Source organism: Sminthopsis crassicaudata, chromosome 1 (genome assembly GCF_048593235.1).
Source record: "Sminthopsis crassicaudata isolate SCR6 chromosome 1, ASM4859323v1, whole genome shotgun sequence".
Lineage (NCBI taxonomy): Eukaryota > Metazoa > Chordata > Mammalia > Dasyuromorphia > Dasyuridae > Sminthopsis > Sminthopsis crassicaudata.
In genome coordinates, this window is record NC_133617.1 from 296,351,752 (window position 1) to 296,376,213 (window position 24,462).

General features: G+C 34.1%; 1 pseudogene; it reads left to right on the plus strand.

Annotated features, from left to right (window-relative positions):
• Positions 1–18,980: 18,980 nt before the first annotated feature.
• LOC141549778 (G2/mitotic-specific cyclin-B1 pseudogene) overlaps positions 18,981–24,462 on the plus strand; it is a 103,719-nt pseudogene continuing 98,237 nt past the window's right edge.

A 24,462-nucleotide genomic window follows, 5' to 3' on the forward strand; every position in this document is an offset into this window, starting at 1 on the left:
AATATTTTGGCTTTCTCTTCTGAACTGCTAAATAATTAGCAGAGAAGAGCTAACAGCCTGTGCCAGATTACTTTACCTCAGTGGCTTCTCTGATCCCAGAGCCCTTCCCAGCGCAATGGGCGCAGTGTGCCACTACCCCACCGTCTGTGCTGGTCTCTCTTATTCCTCCCCTGGGAACTGACCTTTCCTGTTGAAACTCCAGATTCTCTTCAGCTGGTAAGTCGTGCTTCCAGTCCTTATGGTATCTATCAGTCCTGAGCTAATTCTGAGACTTAATTTATCTAATTGGTTGTGAGGGAGTGAGGACGTTCACAGAGACGTGTGTTTCTTCTCCGCCATCTTGGCTCCGCCCCCAAATTAAAATCTTTTATTATCTCTTTCAAAGTCTTGTCACCTTTCCTGGGGCCTGGTTAGCTTTCTTAGAGGTCTATCTCTCTCCTTGCTGCCCAGAGCTTAAACTTCCACCTGTCTTTTTTGCCCTCTGAATCTCTCTGAATGAAGCCTGGCTGAGACTACTAACTTATATGCTCTACACTGAGTATAAACCAATCATTATATCACTAGGAAACCAATGATAATGGACCTGACTCAATTTCCAAAGAAACACTTTATACATATAACTTAATACAACTGGCTTTAGTAAATTATGTAAGTATTAGAATAAGAAAAAAGAAGAAAGACAGGAGTCCAAAATGCAATTGAGGCTTTCACTGGGCCTCCAAATGTAGTTTGACCCAGGGAAATGAGAGGCAGAGTCCAGCTTCAAAACCTCAAACAAAAAACAACTGGGGCATGAGAGTAGCCAAGCTTATGCTCAGGGAGTGTTTAGAAGTTCAGGACTCTGATATGATCAATCAATAGAGAATCTATCAGATGGGAGAAGGGGATTACAACTGGGGAGAATATAGGCTTTTTACCCCAACAGAAGGGCAGTGTGCAGTTCAAGGAGCTCCAATGTAATTGCTAGGTTATGACAAGATATTTAGAAAGTAGTAAATAGAAGGGACTAGATAGGTTAACTGCTTGGGAGAAAGGGTTTGCTTGTATCTCTACAGATGGGGAAGGAATCAGATGGGTGCCAATAAGCACCTGGAGAGAGACAGAAAAAGAAAAAAACAAAAACAAAAACCTCAAAACGAAGATCTAAGAAACATCTGACATTGAAAGAGCATGGTTAATAATGAGATTGTTACAGAAATTCAAAAACAGCAGGAATCATTGGATTTTCTGTGATAAAAATATTGTTAAAACTGTTACAGAACTTGAAAACCATCAGGAATCATTGGACTCCCTGACACATGATAAGACTATTGTAGGGCTTCAAAACTTGCAGGAATCATCAAATTCCCTATACATATGAATTAATGGACAATAGGTTCCTTTTAGACTATGTCCAGGACTTAAGAACATGCATAATTTCTCATATTGATTCATGTTATTTGTCACATTATTACTAGCCTGTGCTTCTGTAATTTAAGTTATTATGTGTAATATCTCCCATGTTCATGTTAGGCATGCCTGTTTTAAGTAAGACCCTTCAGAAATCTACTAATTTGGTTAGATTTCCCCATTTTCCTTTGGTTCTCATCTCACTTCCTGAGATGTCAGGGAGGGCTTGATCACCTACTTTTATGGTCTTTTCACCACTTTTTTGAGAAGTCAGGGAAGGCATGACAACCTATGTTCTAAAACAAAAGAAAGTGGGAGATGTTATGGGCCAGAACTCTGAACTTGAAACAAAGGACTCTTACAAGGTGCTAAGTTAGTGAAATTGATAGAGACAATGGTTATCTAGTTTAGCATGGTTCAGTATGAATGATTTAATCTTACAACAAATAATGGTTTCCTAGTGATATAATGATTGGTTTATACTCAGTGTAGAACATATAAGCTAGGAGCCTCAGCCAGGATTCATTCAGAGAGATTCAGAGAGCAGAGAAGACAGGTGGGAACACAAGCTTTTGGCACCAAGGAGAAGGACAGACCTCTAAAAAAACTAACCAGGCCCCAGGAAAGGAGACAAGACTTTGAAATTGATAATAAAGGATTTGGACTTTAACCTTTGTCTACTCTTGTGGTGGTTATTTGGACTACAAAGTAGACTGCTTCCAGAGACCCAAGAAAACCGAACAAGAGAACATTTGTGAATGGTTTTGGTTTGTCCCCATTACATATGTTGTTTGTTGATGGTTTTAAATAGATAATACTGATCATTCTAAGAAAAAGTCAAGTTAATCCTATGTTCTCTAGTGTTTTAATAAGCATGGGTGTTGGATCTTTTTCTGTATCTATTGAGATAATCATATGACTTTTGTTAGTTTGGCTACTGATATAATCAATTATGCTAATGGTTTTCCTAATATTAAACCAGCCCTGCATTCCTAGTGTAAATCCTATGTGGTCATTATGTATTATCCTGGGGATGACTTTCTGTAGTCTCTTTGTAAATATTTTATTTACGATTTTTGCATCAATATTCATTAGTGGAATTGTTCTATAATTTTATTTCTCTGGTTTGGTGCTATCAGGTTTAGCTATCAGCAACTATATCAGTGTCATAAAAGAAATTTAGTAGGATTCCTTCTTTCCCTGTTTTTCCAGAGTTTGCACAATATTGGAATTAATTATTTTTTAAATGTTTGGTAAAATTTACATATAAAACCATCTGGCCCTGGAAATTTTTCCTTAGGGAGTAAATACTATGTTCAATTTATTTTTCTAAAATGGCACTATTTAAGTACTTTGTTTTCTTCTCTGTTAATTTGAGCAATTTATGGTTTTGTATATATACATACATTTCAGTTAGATTATCATATGTATTGCCATACAGTTGGGCAAAATAATTCCTAATTTTACTTCAACCATTTCCTTTTCATTGGTGAAAGGTCATCCTTTTCATGTTTGTTACTACCAATTTAATTTTCTTCTTTCCTCTTTTTTTGATCAAATTAACTAAATGTTTATGTATTTTGCTCAAATAAAAATATATCTCCTCTCTACCATCTTGGCTCCACCCTGCTATAATATGTTAAAAGTCAAAGAAGAGAAGTAGAACAAAAAATGAGAAAGGAAATGACAATTATGCAGGAAAGTCCACAGCTTGGAAAAGGAAAGAAAAAATTTGTTTGATGAAAACAATTATTTAAACAATAAAATTAACCAAATAGACAAGGGTATAAAAATGAAAATAAAAAACTAACTGAAAAAAAAGTAAATGTTATAAACTATAACAGGAAGCTAATGAAAGTTAATGACTATGAGACAGCAAGAATTAGTTAAGCTGAAAAGAATAAAAAATGGATGAAAATGCAAAATATCTCATTGGAAAAATAGCCAATGTGGAAAATAGATCCAGAAGAGACAATTTAAAAATTCCTGGCCTATTGGAAAGTCATGACTAAATAAAGAGTCTAGATGGTATTTGACAAAAGATACTTAAGGTAAATTACCCCAGCGAGGAAAACTACCCAATTACTCATTGAAAAAAATCAACCATTTACCTCTGGAAAGAGATACCACAAGAATAGCTCCAAAGAACATTGTTGAAAAAGTCGAAGACTACCATCCCAAGGAAGAAAGACTGCAAGCTTCCAGACAAAAACAATTCAGTTATTAAGGAGCAACCTATAGAATTACTGATGATCTGGCAGCTTCTACAATATATGATTAGAGGGCCTGGAATGTCAGATTTTTGAAGGCAAATATTTTGAGCTTACAACCAAGAATTAACTACACAGCCAGACTCAGGATCATCTTTCAGAGGAGGCTGTGGAACTTCATTGAAGAAAGAGATTTTCAATCATTTGTATTGGCAACATTAAAACAAAACAGAAATTGAATTCTACAGCCACAGGACACAAGAGAACCATAGCAAGATAAATAGGTAAAATAGATATTATTTAAAGGTTAAACTGTTTATATCCCTGGATAGGAAAACAATATCTGTAAGTTTTGAGAACTATATGTCACTGAGACAGATGAGAGAGGCATTACAAGGACTGAGTGTATGATTGTGAAAGGGCTCTTATGTGATGACATCAAAGAAAAAGACATTAAGAGATGAGAAAATGTCTATAGCAGAAAAAGAGGTACTGTATAAAGACACAATTAGTTCAAATGAAGAGGTGCACAAGACCTTTTTATAATCCAGCAAAATATGGAAGGAGGATTACCATTGTTTAAAGCTTGATCTTACCAATTTTGTTGCTGATAGGGAATAATTTAATCAGTTAAATTGTGTATAGAAATGTTTAAAATGTTATAAAGGAGTAGGACAAACATGGAAAGAAAAGGGAGTGATAGGGTAGAATGTAGGGCACAAAGACTAGAAGAAAATGTAAGAGAACTGGGGAAGTAGTGATAGAAAGTAAGGTAGTAAGAGGAGTGGCTTAAAACACATTAAAGAAAGGAGTAGGTGTGATAGAAATATGGTAGTGTGTGTGGTGGGTTGAAAAAATTACTGAAAACAGGATGTAAAGAGAGAATAAAAGTATAGACAAGGGTGAAAATAGGGTGGAGGGAAATACAGAGCTCATAATCATAACTGTGATTAAATTAAAGCTTTTTATTTACAAAGCATATGAATGGGTAATTTTTCCAATATTTATTTTTATTAATTTTATAATTATGATTTTTTGACAGTACATATGCATGAGTAATTTTTTTATAACATTATCCCTTGTATTCATTTTTCAAATTTTCCCCTCCCTCCCTCTACTTCCTCCCCTAGATGACAGGTAATCCCATACATTTTACATGTGTTACAGTATAACCTAGATACAATATATGTGTTTAAATCCAATTTTCTTGTTGCACATTAAGAATTAGGTTCCGAAGGTATAAGTAACCTGGTTAGAAAGACAATAGTGCTAACACTTTACATTCGATTCCCAGTGTTTCTTCTCTGGGTGTAGCTGTTTCTGTCCATCATTGATCAACTGGAAGTGAGTTGGATCTTCTTTATGTTGAAGATTTCCACTTCCATCAGAATACATCCTCATACAGTATTGTTGTTGAAGTGTATAGTGATCTTCTGGTTCTGCTCATTTCACTCAGCAACAGTTGATTTAAGTCTCTCCAAGCCTCTCTGTATTCCTCCTGCTGGTCATTTCTTACAGAGCAATAATATTCCATAACCTTCATATACCATAATTTACCCAACCATTCTCCAATTGATGGTCATCCATTTATTTTTCCAGTTTCTAGCCATTGCGAAAAGAGCTGCCACAAACATTTTGGCACATACAGGTCCCTTTCCACTCTTTAGTATTTCTTTGGGATATAAGCCCAGTAGTAGTATGGCTGGATCAAAGAATATGCACAGTTTGATAATTTTTTGGGCATAGTTCCAAATTGCTCTCCAGAATGGCCGGATTCTTTCACAACTCCATCAACAATGCATCAGTGTCCCAGTTTTCCCACATCCCCTCCAACATTCATCATTATTTTTTCCTGTCATCTTAGCTAATTTGACAGGTGTGTATTGGTATCTCAGATTTGTCTTAATTTGCATTTCTCTGATCAGTAGTGATTTGGACCACTCTTTCATATGAGTGGAAATAGTTTCAATTTCATCATCTGAGAATTGTCTGTTCATATCCTTTGGCCATTTATCAATTGGAGAATGGCTTGATTTCTTATAAATTAGAGTCAGTTCTCTATATATTTCCACTGCTCTGTTTGAATTGTCTCCATCATCAGAGTTGAAACAGAGTGTCAGAACAAATACATGCTTCATGTAGGTATATTTTTCCTAATGATTAAACAATTAGTGTGACGACCATTACCTGGAGAATCCTGGCAAGAGATAAGTTTAAGTCAATATCTTAAAAATTCAAACAAAAGGATTTTTCTGTGTTTGTAAAAAGAAATAATGAAAACAGAGGAATAGAGTAAGAAAAGGCATCATGAGGAGAGAATTTGAAGGAGCTAAGGAAAAGAATAAATGCTATGTATGTAGGTGAGGACTTTCCCAGGATCTCCTTCACTCCTCTTTTTGTCTATCCCTTTTCAGTTTCATTCACCTTTATAAAATCCATCCACTCCAATATCATGTCCTTCTTTCCCCACCTAGACCTTTACTTGTAGGATTGAAATGACTCGTCAAAGAGCAAGTCCTATGCATACAAGAAGACTTTTCCATGAAGTAGAAAACTTCCCAAACTCTTCCCCAAAGGGCTTTTAGTATTTGCATCAGGGTTTAGCAGATGAGTCAGAAATCTGCTTTAGAGGACATTATCATTTCATTCAGGGGATGAGGTCAGGAAAAAGAAAGCAATTTAGCCGAAGGAGGAGCAAAGGGAGAAATAAAATGAAAAAGATAAAAGGGAAAGAAGTAGGGTGACAGAAAAGAAGAGACAAGACAGGAGGGGAGAGAAATTTCTATTTACGAATAAAATAAATTGAAATTGCTGCTAGTATCTTAGTATAGTGGATAGAAAGTTTGCATCAAGTCAGAGAAAAACCAGGGGTAAAGTATTGCCTCTGACACGTGAAATCAAATGAACAGCATCTGTTAAGGACGTATTCTGTGCAGGCATTTTACTGTAGTGACAATACAAAGAAAGAAGAAAAAATAAAAGCAAAAATAAGATTTTACCCTCAAGAAGCTTTTATTATTTGGGTGACACTGAGAAAGTGAGCGAGTCAAAAGCTCTCTGATCTTTAGGCAATTCATTTATTCTGATCATTGTAGAGAAAGTGCCAATTTATAATGATAGTGGGAGTTTCCTAAAATGGGGTGGTATATATATATATATGTAAAGATATGTATGTATGTGTGTATGTAAAATCACAAATTTAATTCTGATTTGTGTTTTCTTCCAGTAACCCCTGGATTCTTCTAAATCAATTAGTCTAGTTTATGCAACAAGCAAGACACTTTATATTTTTTCACTGATAGCTGTTTAAATCTGGAAAATGTTGTTTCAGATCTTTCTGAAACCTTGGAAACCTTAGAATGTCTCACAATCTTTCAAAGCCCCTCTCCACCACCACACCTATTCTTTTAACTCTGAACTGTAATATTATGTTCTCTAAATTATAATCCTTCTCTGGGAGCAGGTTTCTTGGGAAGCTTCTGGAGGCAGCCTTAGTTTCAGTTCAATTCAATCACCCCAAATATAGCCAGGAGTTAAAGTGCAGATCTTTTATTTTCTCTTTCAAATATTGTCTTCTTCAAAATAGCCTTTAATAGAGGCCTATCTCTCTCCTTGGTTCCAAGAGCTCTTGACAGTAGTCCTTTGCCTCTGCCAGCTTCAGCCTCTTGTCTTCCCAAAGTCTCCAGCCAGCACAAGGTGTAAGTTGAAATGAATCTTGACTCTGCCTCTGAGAATGGGATTGTGAGCTTCTGTGGGCTTGTGAATCTCCCAGAAGTCAATCCTAGTTGTGAATCTCCCAAAGTCCCCTCTGGCCCTGAGAGCTTCTTGCTTATATGCTGCACACCAATCATTTCATCACTAGGAAACCATTATTTGTTGTAGGATTAAATCAATGCTAAAATAGATTGTCTCCTCAAACCATTGTCTTCTCAATTCCACTCAGTACCTTGTTTCAAATTCTGGCCCATAACATCTCCTTATAGGGTCAGATCAATCATACTGAACCATGCCAAATTAGATAATTATTGTCTCTTATCCATTCCAGTGACTTGCGCCTTATAAGAATTCTAACACTGAACTATCAAAAATCTACACTTGTTATTTCTTCCTTGTTATTCCCTAAACAAATTCCCTTTACTGGTAATATGCTCATATTAAAAAGCAAGGAAAAAATAATGTTCAGGTGTTTGTATTGCCTAACTTGCTTATTATTGGAAATTAAGGAAAACCAAAATCATTTTACAAAAGAATATCTCACTCATGAGTGGAAAGGGACCTGTATGTGCCAAAATGTTTGTGTCAGCTCTTTTTGTTGTAGCTAGAAACTGGAAGTTGAATGGATGTCAATCAATTGGAGAATGGTTGGGTAAATTATGGTATATGAAGGTTACGGAATAGTATTGCTCTGTAAGAAATGACCAGCAGGAGGAATACAGAGAGGCTTGGAGAGACTTACATCAACTGATGCTGAGTGAAATGAGCAGAACCAGAAGATCACTATACACTTCAACAACAATACTGTATGAGGATGTATTCTGATGGAAGTGGAAATCTTCAACATAAAGAAGATCCAACTCACTTCCAGTTGATCAATGATGGACAGAAACAGCTACACCCAGAGAAGAAACACTGGGAATCGAATGTAAAGTGTTAGCACTATTGTCTTTCTAACCAGGTTACTTATACCTTCGGAACCTAATTCTTAATGTGCAACAAGAAAATTGGATTTAAACACATATATTGTATCTAGGTTATACTGTAACACATGTAAAATGTATGGGATTACCTGTCATCTAGGGGAGGAAGTAGAGGGAGGGAGGGGAAAATTTGGAAAAATGAATAAAAAAAAAGAATATCTCACTCATTCCTAAAAACTCTATTATTAGAAATATGAATTTGGTACACTTAATGTCCCCATAGCACAAAGGAGGAAACTGAGGTGGAAAGACATGAAGTGACATGACCATAAATATCTATCTCCTCAAAAAAAAGTCTTTTTTTTTCCCCAAAACTATTTATGAGCCATCCTGTTCTACTAGATTATAAACCACACAATTACTCTAATATTGAGCTAGTCAGACTTCCATAGCTATCCATTTCTCATAAATATATTTACTAATTAATCTACTTTCTAACATTCTACTTCATTTGCTTTGTACCTTTCTACTTAAAAAGAACCAAGAATTATTTTATTAATATTTGCTGTGCCACACCCAATCATCACAAACCTTGATAAAGTTCTTGAGTTCCCTTGAGAAATAATATTCTTAAAATGAAAAAATAATAATGAAAATAATTAATTATAAATTCCTATGGAGACAAGAGTGGCATGGCTCATAGCTTTAGTTTTTAATATGGCTAATAATAGACAGTATTTAAATAGTACCAATCTCCAAGGACTCTGACTTATTGAATTATTTTAATAGCAAGCAAATTAGTCCTCAAAGCATTTGAATAAGAAAATTAGGAAATAGATATTACAACTCTAAGGAAAAGTCAATTTTTAAACTTTTTAACAAAAAGAACTGTGTCTTTCCCCACTATATTTCTATATACTTACTATATATGCTTAGTACAATGTTCTTTCACAGACTATTTAAAAGGTCTCAACACAGGTTTGTCAGAAATGATTAAATCAAAGTAATATCACAGGCCTCCCAAAAAGTGAATGCTAAGCAAGAGCAATACCCAAATCCCCCAGTTTTCAATTCTTTATTGTGTAATAAAAGGCAATAGACTATGTTTTGAAAATCTACACATCCTTTTTTTTTTTTTTTTTTTTTGGTTGACTTTTTCCCCCTCTTTTTAAGTAGCAAATTAGTCACAATCTAGATCTCAGGTTAATGAAATGCATATAGCACCATACCAACATCTTCACTCCTCACAGTTTATGAATATAAACATCAGTATTATACACTAAAAGATGCAAGGAATTCTAATTGGTTTTACTAATCAAATTCTTAAACTATGCACTCTAGCCCTAAAATGTAGAACAGCTACAGCTGAGAAACATAGAAGATAGGACACCATGATTGGAAGCAACTGAGCTGGGTAACCAAAAAAATGCATTGCAGAGGAGAATGGCTAGTGAGTAACAGAATGGGACAGAGGATCAACAAAGCAAAAGAAAAAAAAGTGTGTTATAGTTGTTAATTCAATTGTTGTTCAATTATTTCAGTCATATCCTACTCTTCATGTCCCCATTTGGAGTTTTCTTGGCAAATACATTATAAAGTTCTCCATTTTCTGCCCCAGCTCATTTACAAATAAGGAACCTTAGACAAATAGGATTTAGTGACTTTCCCAGAGTCTCATAGCTACTAAGTGTCTGAGGATTGATTTGAATTCACAAAGATGACTCTTCCCTGACTACAAACCTGGCACTCTATCCACTTTGCCACCTAATTCTCTAATAGCTGCTAAGGCCTTGGTTCAAAATTCCAACTGTTCCTCTACATTGCAAAGAAGAAGCAAAGAGAAGGAAAGAAACATAATCAGCAGATAAAGACACCACTATGCTGAAATTAAGCTAGTTAGACAGGATCATAGCAGCTAGACATAAAACTGTTTTATACACTGGCAGACCTTTGAAGCCTTTAACATCAACAAACTTTGGATATCTGTGAAAATAAAGTAATTATGAATAAACTAGATAAGGATAAGAACACACAGGGTAGATAAAGTCTCTTTAGACATTTCAGTAATATATCAAGTTATTCTATTTTTTTTTTTCTTTTTACTTACTATTTCCTCCTCTGTCTAAAGAAACATGGTCAGGTTCCCTCATGTTATAAGTAGGGAAGCACTGTAGGTTACTTACTTTGCTTTGAATGACACTGACATATCTATTCTCAGTTTTATACAGAGCCCTGAAAAGCAGAAAGGAAAAGTTATTTGAAATTGAACTGTATTTTCAGTGTACTGAATTTTCTATGTTTTGATACCTTAACTTTTATTTATACATATATTTACATATATATGTATATATATATATATATTTATATATATAGATAGATAGATAGATATAGATATAGATATACATATGTATGTGCTATATTGTGTATTTGCATATATGTGTGTAAATATATATTCATTTATTTAAAAATCTTAGGGTATAGAGAAATTTCTAATGTAAACATTCCATGTGGACTTTAAACTTTTAAATTGGCCTCTGTCTGCTGATTTAAAAAAAAAAATCGTTCCATTCATGAAAAAATCACCTTTCAAAAATGTATAAAATGCTTTGCCATTTTGGGTATAAAAATGGACAATCAGACACTACATGTCCTTCTCCTGAGTAATTTCAGTCATTGATCTGATACTGCTCCAAGTTTAAACTAGTATAAAAGGGAAGGATATAAAAGCATGATAGAGCTTTTGTTCTCTTTATTTGCTCAAGAAAATTTTAACACTACTAAAAAATATTCAATGTTGCCTATTGCCCCCTGTATCAAATATAAGCTTTTTAGTTTGAAGTTTAAAGATCTTCATAAATAACTCCATGTGCCATTTGGAGACAAAGCCAGAAGAGGAATGGGAAGGAAATTAAACTGTTTTATTCAATATAATGTTCCTTTTACATAAAATTTTCTCTATGGATGTTACCATTTTTATCATCTCAATGATAACAAAAACAACAACAACAATAATAATAGCCAGGTTTTCTATAAGACTTTAAAGTTAGCAAAATGCATTAAAACATTTAATCCTCATAACAGCTATGGGAAATGGATGTTATTATTATACCCATTTTACAGATCAGAAAGGGGAAGCAAAGGAAGGTTGTGTGACTTTTCTAGAGTCACACAATAAATTTGAATTTTAACTCAACTCTTCTGGACTCCAAGTTCACATTATCTTCATTTAACCTCCTAGCTGCATATATACCTATACATTATATTGATGATTTTATATAAGGACATATAAATATATATATAAATATATATATATATATATATATATATATATATATATATATATATATATATATATATATATATATATATACATACACACACACACACATATGCTTAAGTATTTGAAGAAAAAAAAAATAAAACATTGATTTCATTGGTGTGGGTGTCCATAGTAGAGGTGACTTTTTCATAACTTATTAGCCAGATTTATGAGTTCTTAAGACAATAAGAACAAAAGAAAATATGCCCAAGGAATGATTTCTAAATGTGTCTAGAGACAAGATACAATGCCAAAACAAAAGAACTTATCAAATGAGTTGATTAAATCCCAACTCTGTTATCATTAACTACCTTTGTGCCTTCCTGCAAGTCATTTAATTTCTCAGATCTACAAAATGGAGATTTTTAGATTAAATAAAACCCATTAGGTTATTTATTGCTAAAAAATAGGAGCTCCTCTGTAACCCTCAATTTCCTTCTCTGTTCAAAGTGGGAGGTGAGGTAGAAAATCTCTAAGGTCCTCTTTATTTCTAAATCTATCACATAATGACACCTAGATTAGGCAGGATGGTTTTTATATGACAGTCTGTCATAGATTCCCTACTTGAAATCTATCTAATTTAATAAGAATTGTTAGAGTTTGTGCTTAACTATCATAGCCATGGAGAAAATAGCATCATATTGATGTCACAATAAAGTTACAGAGGACTATAGTTCTTATGTTTAAATTGTGCCTTTTAAAGTCCACCAAACAACTTCCTACAATATGAGCAAAACTACTCATACTTTCCTCAAATACCTAATATTGAAAAAAGAACTTACTATCTAGGATTTCATTGAATGTCTATTTTGGAATGCTATTCTATATTGAGCTATGATGATTAATTCCTCTGTGTATGTACATGTATATTTCTAATAAGATAAAATTTCTTTAATGAAGAAATAATAACTTCTAGATATATTTCACTTAAAACACATGCACACATACTTTCATTTTATCATTCATCAACCCAGATGAACAGGGAAGAACATCAAATTGACTTCATTCTTTTAGCTGTCCTACATGGACTTGGCAATGTCTCTCCCAATTTTACCAATCGTTTGTGAAGCTCCTCCAGAGATACTTGTATTGCATATCAGTTAATATAAAATGCAGGATGACAGCTTCACATATTTACTCACTGTTAGCTATCTTTCCTATGCCAGCCAAGGTGAGTCTTTCTGCATCTATCATGTGCTTCACAAATATAAGGTAGAGTAGCTTTCCTGCACTTCAAATATTCTCTTTCAGTGATCACAAATTTAACAATTAATTGGTGAGATAATATCTACTTAAGTGAAGTTTTCAGAATTTCTGGTTTGGTGCACTATCTCAGGAGTACAAAAACCATGTCATATTATACAGATATCTTTGTAATTATTTCGATTTGCTATAGTACAATCTTTACAGCATGTTGCAATTACTGGGCATGACCACAAAATAATGTTCTCTTTTCCCACAGTTCCTCCAGCATAAATCAGAGGAAAACGCCTAGAGTTATCATAACTTAGTGTATAAATTAAATAAAGGCTTGTATCAAATTTCCATAAAATTATATGGTACAATTCAATGTTTTGTATACTGAAAGCTACTTTTTCTAAGCAAGGTCCATCTCCAGTGAATTTTCTCTTTTTTAACATAAAACCTGCTTATTATAAGCTGGTAAGAATATGCCACTCACCAGGACAATTGACATTTTAGTCTCAAATGAAACTATTTCAAAGATTGTTCAAATTATGAATACTGTTTCTTTTCCTAATTAAATATCCTGAAAGGCATATGAAAATGAAACTAAATCACAAGGCAAAAAATGCTAAGTACCGATAGAATAATTGTTTTTTTCTAAAGCAGTGGAAGTGCTCATTCTTATTCCTTATATTATTTAAACAAAAGTCGGGGTGGGCTTTATATATAATTCTAAGAATCACAATTATGGTTATCAGAAATGAGAACCTGAAAAAAGCAGACTGACCTGATACTGATAGACAAGTGCAATTCCCCTCCCTGTCATTTGGAAATCTGAGTTGACTGTTGAATAAAGTCATCTAGATAATTATGCAATAAGAAACACTTTTTTCTTCCAAGCTCAAGAGCTAAGAGTCCTTAATGTGTGACCTCTTGCTGAATTGGGGTCATAAAAGTCTTCTTACTCCAAGGTGGGATACAATTACTTCCTCATTATTTTCTTTCAAAGTATTTTAAACCAGTGGGAAATACCCCAACAGCAGAAATGGTGGGTGAGGATTGGGGTGTGGGGAAGAGGGAAAAGTTTTCATGTTTCATTAGAAATTTTTTTTTCAGTGAATAAAGAAAAAAAAATGGAGGCATATCTTCTAACCCCAAATTGTTTATCTAAAAAGTCTGACTTTTTTCTTAAACCAGATTTCTGAAAATTAATCAATTCTAGTTTTATCAATGAAAACTTGAGCTTTGACAGGCATTTATCTGATTCTTGAGAGTTCAATGTATTATTGAAAGAACATTGACCTTGGAGTCAGGAGACCTGACTTGCAATCTTCTGTTTTCCACTAATTAGCAGTGTGACCTTGGGCAAATCATTTACCTCTTCCATCCCTGAACTCTATTGCCTCTTCTTTCCTAAGAAAGGTTTGACTGAATTATCTATAGGGTATCTTTTGGAACTAGATTTCCATTGGTTTAATTTTATCAGTCCTAATTAAGTTACATGTTTTTTCTCCTATTTGCAATATAAAATTGTCTAAAGGAGTTTCATGAAGGAGTTTTATACTCCTGAGAATGTGGAATAAAATGAATCAAGGAAAATACTGAAAAAAGGGACTAATCATAGAAAACTGAAGAAAAATGTTAGAATTTATGTTATATATTGTAGCACAATTTGTGGCTTAAAGCATTTGGTGAAAAGAGAACAATGTGATGATTTTAATTTGTAGAGTATTGGTATAACTTGTACAATTTTAAAGTATAATTAAAGTTGCACCTAGCAGATAATGAGAGGCGTGGGTCACAAGGGAAGGGAACAATGAGGAAGGAAATAGCTCTTGAATAGGAGAGAAATCATTTCATCCAATGATTTAATGTTATCTTATTGTTTATTTTTCTGCCCTCTGGCGAGTGCACACACACACACACATATACAGCACCCACCAATATTAGAGGGAAAGCAAGATACTTAAGGGGAAGAAAATTCATCAGGTGTTTTCTAATTAAGGCCTTAATTCTCAAACATATAGAGATAAATTTATAAGTCAAATTTATAAGAATATGAATCATTCTTTAATTGTGAAATGGTCAAAATATTGGAATGCATAATTTCCAAAGAAGTAATAAAAATTATATGTGGTTGTAATGTTCTAGGTTGTTTTACTGGAAGTCTCTGGGCAGCCTTCAGCAGATTAATCAACACAAAAAAAGACATATTTTTAAAGTCCAAATCCTTTATTATCTCCTTCACAGTCTAATTTCCTTGCCCGGGATCCAGCTAGGTTTCTTAGAGGCCTTCTTAAATCTTGGTTTCAGTGGAGCAGCTAAGGAGCAGAGATGTGATGTGGTATGAGATGGGATGAATCAATCTCTCTGAGTCCACAGGCTTGTGCTTCCGCCTCTAGCCACCACAAAGATGGAGGATGGTTTGAATCTGTCTCTGCTTCAGCCTTGTATTCTCTGGCTCTCCCTCTGGCTGAGTTTGTCCCAACTTTATATGATCCATTTTAATTACATTATCATAGGTGTGAATCTTGTGGAACTATATTAAGTACTAAGTTCATGTACTGAACTAGAGAACTATCAATCACCATGCTAAACTAGATATCCATTATTTTTATCAATTCCACTGACTTAATACCTTGTAAGAATGCTTGTTTTAAGTACAAGAGTTCTGGCCCATAACATTTGGTCTTATAAAAATACTCTAAATCCCTCTTGATTGGACAAATTTAAATTAAAACAATTCTGAGGTACCAACTCAGATTGGCTAACAAGATAGAAATAGAAAATGACAAATGTTGGAGGGGATATGGAAAAAAATCAGGACATTCATACCTTGTTGGTGAGGTTAAAAACTGATTGAATTACTCTGTAGAAAAATTGGCAATTATGCCCAAAAAACTACCAAATTCTGCATATCCTTTGATCCAGAATTACCACTACTGCTTCTATATCCCCAAAATAAAGGATCCATATATAGAAAACTATTTTAGAAGTTTTCTTTCTTCTGACAAACATCTAGAAATGGAAGGGATATCTATCAATTGAGGAATGATGGTTCAAACTGGTGGTATATAATTGTGATAGAATAATAATGTATTATAAGAAATGATCAACAGCATGTTTAAAAAAATGTGGAAAGGCTGACAACAACTGATGTAAACTAAAAGGAGCAGAATAAGAAAATTTTACTTACTAACTGCAAAATTATATAATTATCACCTGCAAATGACTTGGCTCTCCTCAGAAATACAACAATCCAAAATAATCTAAAAGATTTATGATTTAAAATGCAATGCACTTCCAGAGAAATAACTAATGGCATCTGAAAATAGATGGAAAATAGGCTTTAAAAATTACTTTATGTTTTTACTCTGTATTTTATTTCTCAACATGGTTAATATGGAATTGTTTTACTATGTCTGCACATTATAAAATTTATCAAATTGCATGATTTTTCAAGGAGACTTTAAGGGAAGGCATGAGTGAATTTGGAAATAAAAACAAAAAAGCTCATTTTTATTATTAAATATATTAAAATTAAAATTAAAATATATTAAAATTTGTGTTTAGATGTAAATGAGAAAAAAAATTAAAATTAAATGTGAAAAATGTAACCATTAAATATCGAGTAAAAATATTTTTAAAGCCTAGCATACTTTTTCTTAAGAATGTTGTGAAAAACCATAGATTAAAACTTTAATTTTCCAAGGCAATTCCAAGGTAAATAGACAGTCTTAGAAGAGAAAAAAAAAAACATAAAAATTAACTAATCATCATAGAATCACAATCATATACTTGGAAAAGACTCATGTACTCAATCTCTCCCATGTTTTTCAGGCATTTGGGATTAAATGACTTGCCCAGTGGCACAGAGCTAGTTAGTATTAAGTGTCTGAGGCTGGTTTTGAATTCAGATCCTCCGGACTCCAGTGTGGGTACTCTAGCTGGTATGCCATTTATTTTCTCTGATCTTCCTCATTTTAGAAGAAGGAAACATTGGGCTACTTATGTAGACTGACTAGGCTAAGATGTCTCATATTAAAGATGAGAAAACTAATGCATGACCTAAGATAAGTGATGTGGTAATGATAAAATTAAAATATTCTCCAGGTCTCTTAATTTCATATCCAAAGAGATTTCCGTTACAATCTTTCTGCAAATTTTCCTACCTAGTCTTAGGCTAATTTCATTAATAAGGGTCTGACTAAGTGATATGAAAATATTTGACAATATCATAATGACCATTACAATTTGTCATTTGTTTATGTACATGAACTCATTTATATCTTAAAATGATTCAGTAGAGTCTTCAGGCATTATTATCTCCATCTTGTACATGAGGGAATAGGAACTGAGACTTAAATGTGGTCACATAGGTCTTGGATAAGATTTGAATCCACACTTCTCTCACTCAAAATCCAGTACTCTACACAGAAAAGCATGATGGAAATCTTGAAAGTTTTGCAAATATTTTTAACTAAATACTTAGAGATCTTAGAAAATTAGGTGGGAAGACTTCATGCCTGTCTTTCAACCTGTTAATTTTAATGTTTGTAGCTATTACATTATAAACCCTCTTCATAACTTAATCATATATGAAATTCTCCAATTTGCTCATATTCCTAAAGCCTGAATAGGGCTACATTGCTTCAGTATTACAGGTTCATCTCTCACTATGATCTATGATGTCTACAAGTAGAGAAGTTCCTGGCTTTACTAATTAAATTTCATCTCACAGAATGTTCTCATGGAATTTTCATCATAGCTGGAAGCAAGATACAATGCCATAATGTCAGAAAAATCATTATACTATATATCATAAGGCATATTCTGTATCTGATTAGGGGTTAAAGAAACAAAAACAATTTAAATAAAATAATTTCCCACCTAAGCTTTGCATTTACCCCCAGATACATAATTTTACACTTCAGGAGAGGAGAGAAATATATGTATACTTGAAGAAGAACTGAGAAAGAACAAAAACACTCAAAAATCAGGAGTCTCTTTATTAATCACAATCATCCAGTCATATGTGACTATCTTATCCAAGAGTCCTGAGGTCTAACAATAAAGATGAGTTGGTATATAGAGTTACATGCACCTTACTAAAGAACCTAGGTCCCTGAACTTATATATGATTATATACAAGAACTGAGTGGGAGGGAAACTCTGAGGACAGTCAATCAGTGAATATATACCTTTTATGCACTATACATCCATTATTATTAATAAAGGTTACTAACTTTTCACAGTGGGATTAGAAAAAAGTTCATTAAAGTTTACTAACCTCACCTTCCTAAGACTTAATGTAGCTGACCAATCATATGAGGTACATAAGAATTTCCCAGGATATAAAGTTCAATCACTGGCAACCATGGGGTCATTTCTGTCAAACAGACCAATCTTCATAGTATAAACCGCTGCTCTTCCTGAAATATGTGACACTACTTAATAATGCAACTACTACAAGCAACTTAGTCTCCTCTTTGTGTATGTGTGTGTGTGTGTGTGTATGTGTGTGTTAAATATTACACTAACAGCTATGATTCCTCCAATTGTGGCTGCATCTCTTCTTCCTCAGTTCCCCATTTTCTTCTCCCTTTTCAATTCCCACAATTGCTTTCTCTACTTATTTTGTCTGTATACCACCAGGTTCTTAATTTATAACTTAAAATTGCTCAGAATGTCATACCAAGAATATAGAATTTTGAAACTCCATTTTTAGAACACAATTTCATTTTATTTCCTTATTGTTCCTATATATCATCTTTATTCATATTATACATAATTATGTTCCTTTTTAGATATCATTTTTAGGAGTTCTGGACCTTTGAGCCATCCCTATGCTTTGACCCTATCTCCACAGCTCTGATTTCATTTCTTTCCATACTCAGTTTTGACCTTGTAGTTGACTCCTGAGTTGTTTCAGAAACAAATATGTTTGTCTTCAAATCCATTCCAGTGCAGTCAACAAGCATTTAAGATCTATTGATATTCTAGGAATTATTCTGAGGACTATATTAAAAATATAAGAAAAACAGAAAGATAATTTTTAAGAATTCTTAATGATAGAACCATGATGGCAGAATAGAAAAAACACTATAGCTGTTCTCTCAATATTGCACTCCAAATAACTCTAAAATAACATTTTCAAATCAGATTATGGAGTGTGAGATCAAATAAAAGATTGGGATAAGACTTTTTCTAGTCCAAAATAACTTAGCAACTCATAAGGAGATGTCTATGACACAGGGACAGAGAATGGCTGAAAATACACATGACGGACCCACTGTGCTGCTTGGCAGCAGTAAGAGCAGCAGCAGCAACTTTGGAAGCTATCAAGTTATAGACGATAAGATTGGAAAACTGGTCAGAAATGGTTAATTGAGGACCCCTGTGCTCGGTGCAAAATTAGACATGATTTAGCAAATCATTTCTTATACAAAAATCCAGATCATAATTCCAGGGTGAAAAGGAGCATTTCAGTTGCAAGGGAGTGGACTCTTAAGGCATAGTAGTACTTTTTTCCCAATTAAACATGGAGCCCTGAGGAGCACTATCTCTTGTTCTCCTAAAGGAAAACTGGGCCTGAGGAGCAATAGTGTTTGTGGATGGCTACTGGAGATTAAAGGCCTTTCCAGGATAAGTAGCAATACACTGACCAGCTGAATAATAATCATATCCATCCCCAGATCATAATACCTTGGTTGCATCTAAAATTTCTAAACTGGAACTAGCTCTAAAAACAGAAATATAAAAAAAAAAGCTTGAAGCTTAGATAGTGTCTCCTTTTAGCACAGAACACAACTTTAAGCTATAAATGTTCAATGTCAATTAATAAGCTAAAAAAAATTGAGCAAACTGGGAAAAAAAAGGAAAAGAAATAACCTGATTATAAAAACTAGTATGGTGACAGTACAGATTAAAATGCAACCTCAGAAGAAGTCAAAATTTCAAAACCACTACAAACAAAACATCATAAATATGAATGGGAAAAAATTCCAATAAGAATTTCTGGAAAAGTGATTTTAAAATTCAAAGTGGTAGAGGAGAAATAGAAAAGGAAATGAAAGCAATGCAAGAAAATTATGAAAATATATTAAAGGAGCCACAAAAATATCAAAGCAATTTAAAAAATAGAATTGATCAAATGAAAAGAGGTTTAAAAAAACCTTTTACTGATGAATAGAATTCCTTAAAAAGCAGAATTGGCCAAGTGAAAAAATGGAACAAAAACCCACTGAAGAAAACATAATTCCTTAAAATACAACTGGTGAAGAGGATGTTAGTGACTCTATGAGACATCATAAAACAATAAACAAAGTCAAAATATTGAAAAAGTAGAAGAAACTATGAAACATTGTATTAGAAAAACAACTGATTTAGAAAATTGGTCTAGAAATATTAAAAATTATTGAACCACTTGAAAGCTATCTTCAATGATAGAGCCTCAGTACTGAGAAATTATAAAGAACCTCCCTGATGTCCTAGAATCAGATATCTAATGGAAACTAAAAAAGAGCTCACCAAATGAAAACTTTCATAAATATCACCACCAAATTTCATAGCTTCTTTTGTTGTAGCAAGGAACTGGAAACATATTTGTCCATCAATTGGGATGGGGCTGAAACAATTGTGCCATGTAAAGAAATACTATTGCACTATCAAATATCACAAAAGAATTGGTTTCAGTAAAATCTAGAAAGATTTATATAAATTAATTTATATTAAATCAGTCAAGTCTCCTTATTTATGAAGCATTCTTCCTTTGGACCTTTCAATTTGTATCATATTTCTCTATTCTTTCCTACTGCTTAATTAGAAAAGGTTGCCTATACAGGATGTGACTAATTTGTCAAAATCCTTCCTCAATCTTTTGTTATTGTATTGCAACAGCTATAAGTGATTTTTGTGATGTGATTTTTCCATTATCCAGTCATGTCTGACTCTTTTTGACCTCATAGACTATAGCACACCAGATTCTTCTATCCTTCATTACTTCCCATTTTTTTCCAAGCTCATGTTCTTTGTTTACATGATAATATCAATCCAAAATTATTTATCAGCTTCATCCTCTTCCATTCCCTTCAATCTTTCCTAATAATAAGGTCTTTTCCAATGAGTTCTGTCTTCTCATTATATGACCAAAATATGGTTTCACCTTCAGGATTTGGATTTCCAATGAATATTCTGAATTAATATCTTTATTGATTGATTAACTTAATCTCCTTGCTGTCCAAGGGACTCTGAAAAGTCTTTCCCTGGGACCACAATTCAAAAGAATTGATTCTGCAATGCTGAGTTTTTCTTATAGTTCAACTCTCAGAGACCTACACTATTATTAGAAAAATCATCACATTGACTATATGGGCTTTTTATTTCTTTGAAAATGTGATATTATTGCCTTTTAATATGCCTTCCAGAATTGCCACAACTTTCCTTTAAAGGAATAAATTTGTTTGAATGTCCTGGTTATAATTGCCACTTGCACAAGTTATAAAACTAACACAAACAACTCACCTTAGATTATATCACCTTGAAGGAAGTGAAAATTGCAGGTCCCTGGAGGTATCTCTGAAAACAGCTGTACAATATTCTGAACAGAGGATATTACTTGGAAAACAAAAAAGTCTAACCTTCTAAGGTCAAAGCCTCCAAAATATAGGAATTTTACTTAGACCATGGAAGAACTCAAAAATGATTGTGAAAATTAAGTCAGAGAGGTAAAGAAAAAAAATTGGAAAGGGAATTAACATTGATAAAAAGAAAATAATAATTAAAAACAGTTCGGTAAAGATGACACAAAAATTGAAGAAAATAGCACCTTCAAAAAATTGAAGAAAATAACAAATGAAGATAAATAGCAAAGAAAGTACAACATGCCAATGAGGAAAAGAAAGTCTTAAAAATAGAATTGGCAAAATGGAAGAGGAACAAAAATTAAAAGAAGATAAATATTCTTTAAAAAGTAGAAACTGGGACTTCCGGCCAAGATGGCGGCGTGGAGGCAGACAGCTGCTTGAGCTCCGTGCTTTCTCTCAAGACTTACTTCATGACAAGCCTCAGACTTAATGCTTGACCCAGAAAGAAATCCACAAATAATCACCAAGAAAAGACATCCTTGAAAGTCACCAGAAAAGGTCTGTGTTTGCTCGGGGGAGGGTCAATCAGACTGGGCTCAGACTGAGGGCAGGCAGCCAGAGCAAGACAGGCAGCTCACACAGCTCAGACCAGAGGGGGAGGGGTGTGATCTCTGCCGTTTCTGCAAAAAGACTTTTTCCCCAGAGTGGATACTCTGTCTTGGCAGCAAGCCAGGAGCAGGGAGAGGGTGTAAACACCGGAGGTGAAGATTAAAACCCCAGAAAGCCAGCATCTCTCAGAGCCCGGCCACCCCCAACCCCCACCTGGACTGACTCAGTGCATTCTCAGAGCCTCAGAGCACAGACTCAGTACAGTCATTGCTGTTCTGTTAGTGGCTCTCTGCTGCCCTACCCCCAGTCTGTAGAGGAAGCCCATTAATACCATCCAGCCCCATCCCCCGCAAAACAGACCAATTGTTTCTCTCCTCAGTTTGTTTTCCTCGATTCCTACTCTGACAAAATGAACAAAAAGTTCAAAAGGGCTCTAACCATTGACAGCTTTTGTATGGAGAGAGAGCAGACTTTAAACACTGAGGAGACGAAAAACAGACTGTCCCCAGATGAATCCCCTAAGAGGGATATGAGCTGCTCCTCAATACAAAAGAATCTCATAGAGGAAATCAAAAAGGCTCTCACAAGAGAGCTAGAAGAGAAGTGGGAAAAGGAAAGGGAAGCTTGGCAAGAGAGCCTGGAGAAGTCATCCCATGCATTCAAAGACAGAGTGGATAAAGAAATCAAATCATTGAGAAACAAGATTAGTGAGCTGGAAAAGGTAAACAACTCCAAGGAAAACAGGATTAGAGAGCTGGAAAAAGAAACCAGCTCTCTAAAAAATAAAATGGATAAAATGGAAAAAAATTCCATAGAAGATAAAAACTCAATTGGACAATTACAAAGAGATATAAAAAAAGTGATTGAAGAAAATACATCATTGAAAATTAGACTGGAACAAGTAGAAATGAATGACTCAAGGAGAAACCAAGAGGTAGTCAAGCAAAACCAGAGAAATGAAACAATTGAAAAGAATGTCAAGTACCTTATCAGAAAGACAACAGACCTGGAAAAAAATATAGGAGAGACAATTTGAGAATAATCAGACTCCCTGAAAAATGGGAGGAAAAAAAGAGCTTGGACACAATTTTCGAGGAAATTATCAAAGAGAACTGCCCAGACGTTCTGGAAACAGAGGGTAAAATAGACATTGAAAAAATTCATCGATCACCTACTGAAAGGGACCCTAAAATCAAAACGCCAAGAAATATAGTGGCCAAGTTCAAGAACCATCAGACAAAGGAAAAGATATTGGAAGCTGCTAGAAAAAAGCAATTCAGATATGGAGGATCCACAATAAGGATAACCCAGGATCTAGCAGCATCCACATTAAAAGAACGAAGGGCCTGGAACATGATATTCTGAAAGGCTTAAGGAACTTGGTATGCAGCCAAGAATAACTTACCCAGCAAGAATGAGCATCGTTTTCCAGGGAAGAAGATGGACATTTAATGAAATAAATGAATTCCATCTATTTTTGATGAAAAAACCAGACCTACATAAAAGGTTTGATCTTCAAATACAGAACTCAAGAGATTTCTAAAAAGGTAAAAAGAAATCTTGAGAACTATACTTCTGTCAAAAAAAATATGTAAAGAACATATGTACAATTTGTCTTAGAAACTAGAGGTGGAAAGGAAATTATATCATAGTGTAAAGTGGTGGTACTACATCTCATGAAGAGGCAAAGGTAACCTATTATATCTGAGAGAAAGAAAGGAGGGAGATGAACATAGTGTGTATCAAAAGACATATTCTATTTGTGGTGAAACTTCTTCCACTTTATTGAAAAGTGAGAGGGAAGGAGCAAGCTAAGGGGAAGGGAAAACAGAAATTGTGAGGAAAAGGGGTAAAATAAGGGGAGGAACTTTAAGGTGGGGGAGGGATACTAAAAGGGGAGGGTTGGGAAAAGCAAGTGGTGTTCACAAGTTTAATACTGGGTAGGGGGGTGAGAGGGAAGGAAAGGGGAAAAGCATAAGCAGGGGTTAATAGGATGGCAAGCAATATAGAATTAGTCCTTCTAACCATAAATGTGAATGGGGCAAACTGCCTCATAAAGAGGAAGCAGTTAGCAGACTGGATTAAAAGTCAGAATCCTACTATATGTTGATTACAGGAAACACACCTGAAACAGGGTGAGACATTCAAACTAAAAGTAAAAGGGTGGAGCAGAATCTATTATGCTTCAGGCAAAACCAAAAAAGCAGGAGTAGCCATCCTCATCTCAGATCAAGCAAAAACAAAAATTGATCTAATTAAAAGAGATAAGGAAGGGCATTCTATCCTGCTAAAGGGCAGCATCAATAATGAAGCAGTATCAATATTAAACATATATGCACCAAGTGGTGCAGCATCTAAATTCTTAAAAGAGAAATTAAGAGAGCTGCAAGAGGAAATAGATAGCAAAACTATAATAGTGGGAGATCTCAACCTCTCAGAATTAGATAAATCAAACCACAAAATAAATAAGAAAGAAGTCAAAGAGGTAAATAGAATACTAGAAAAGTTTGATATGATAGATCTTTGGC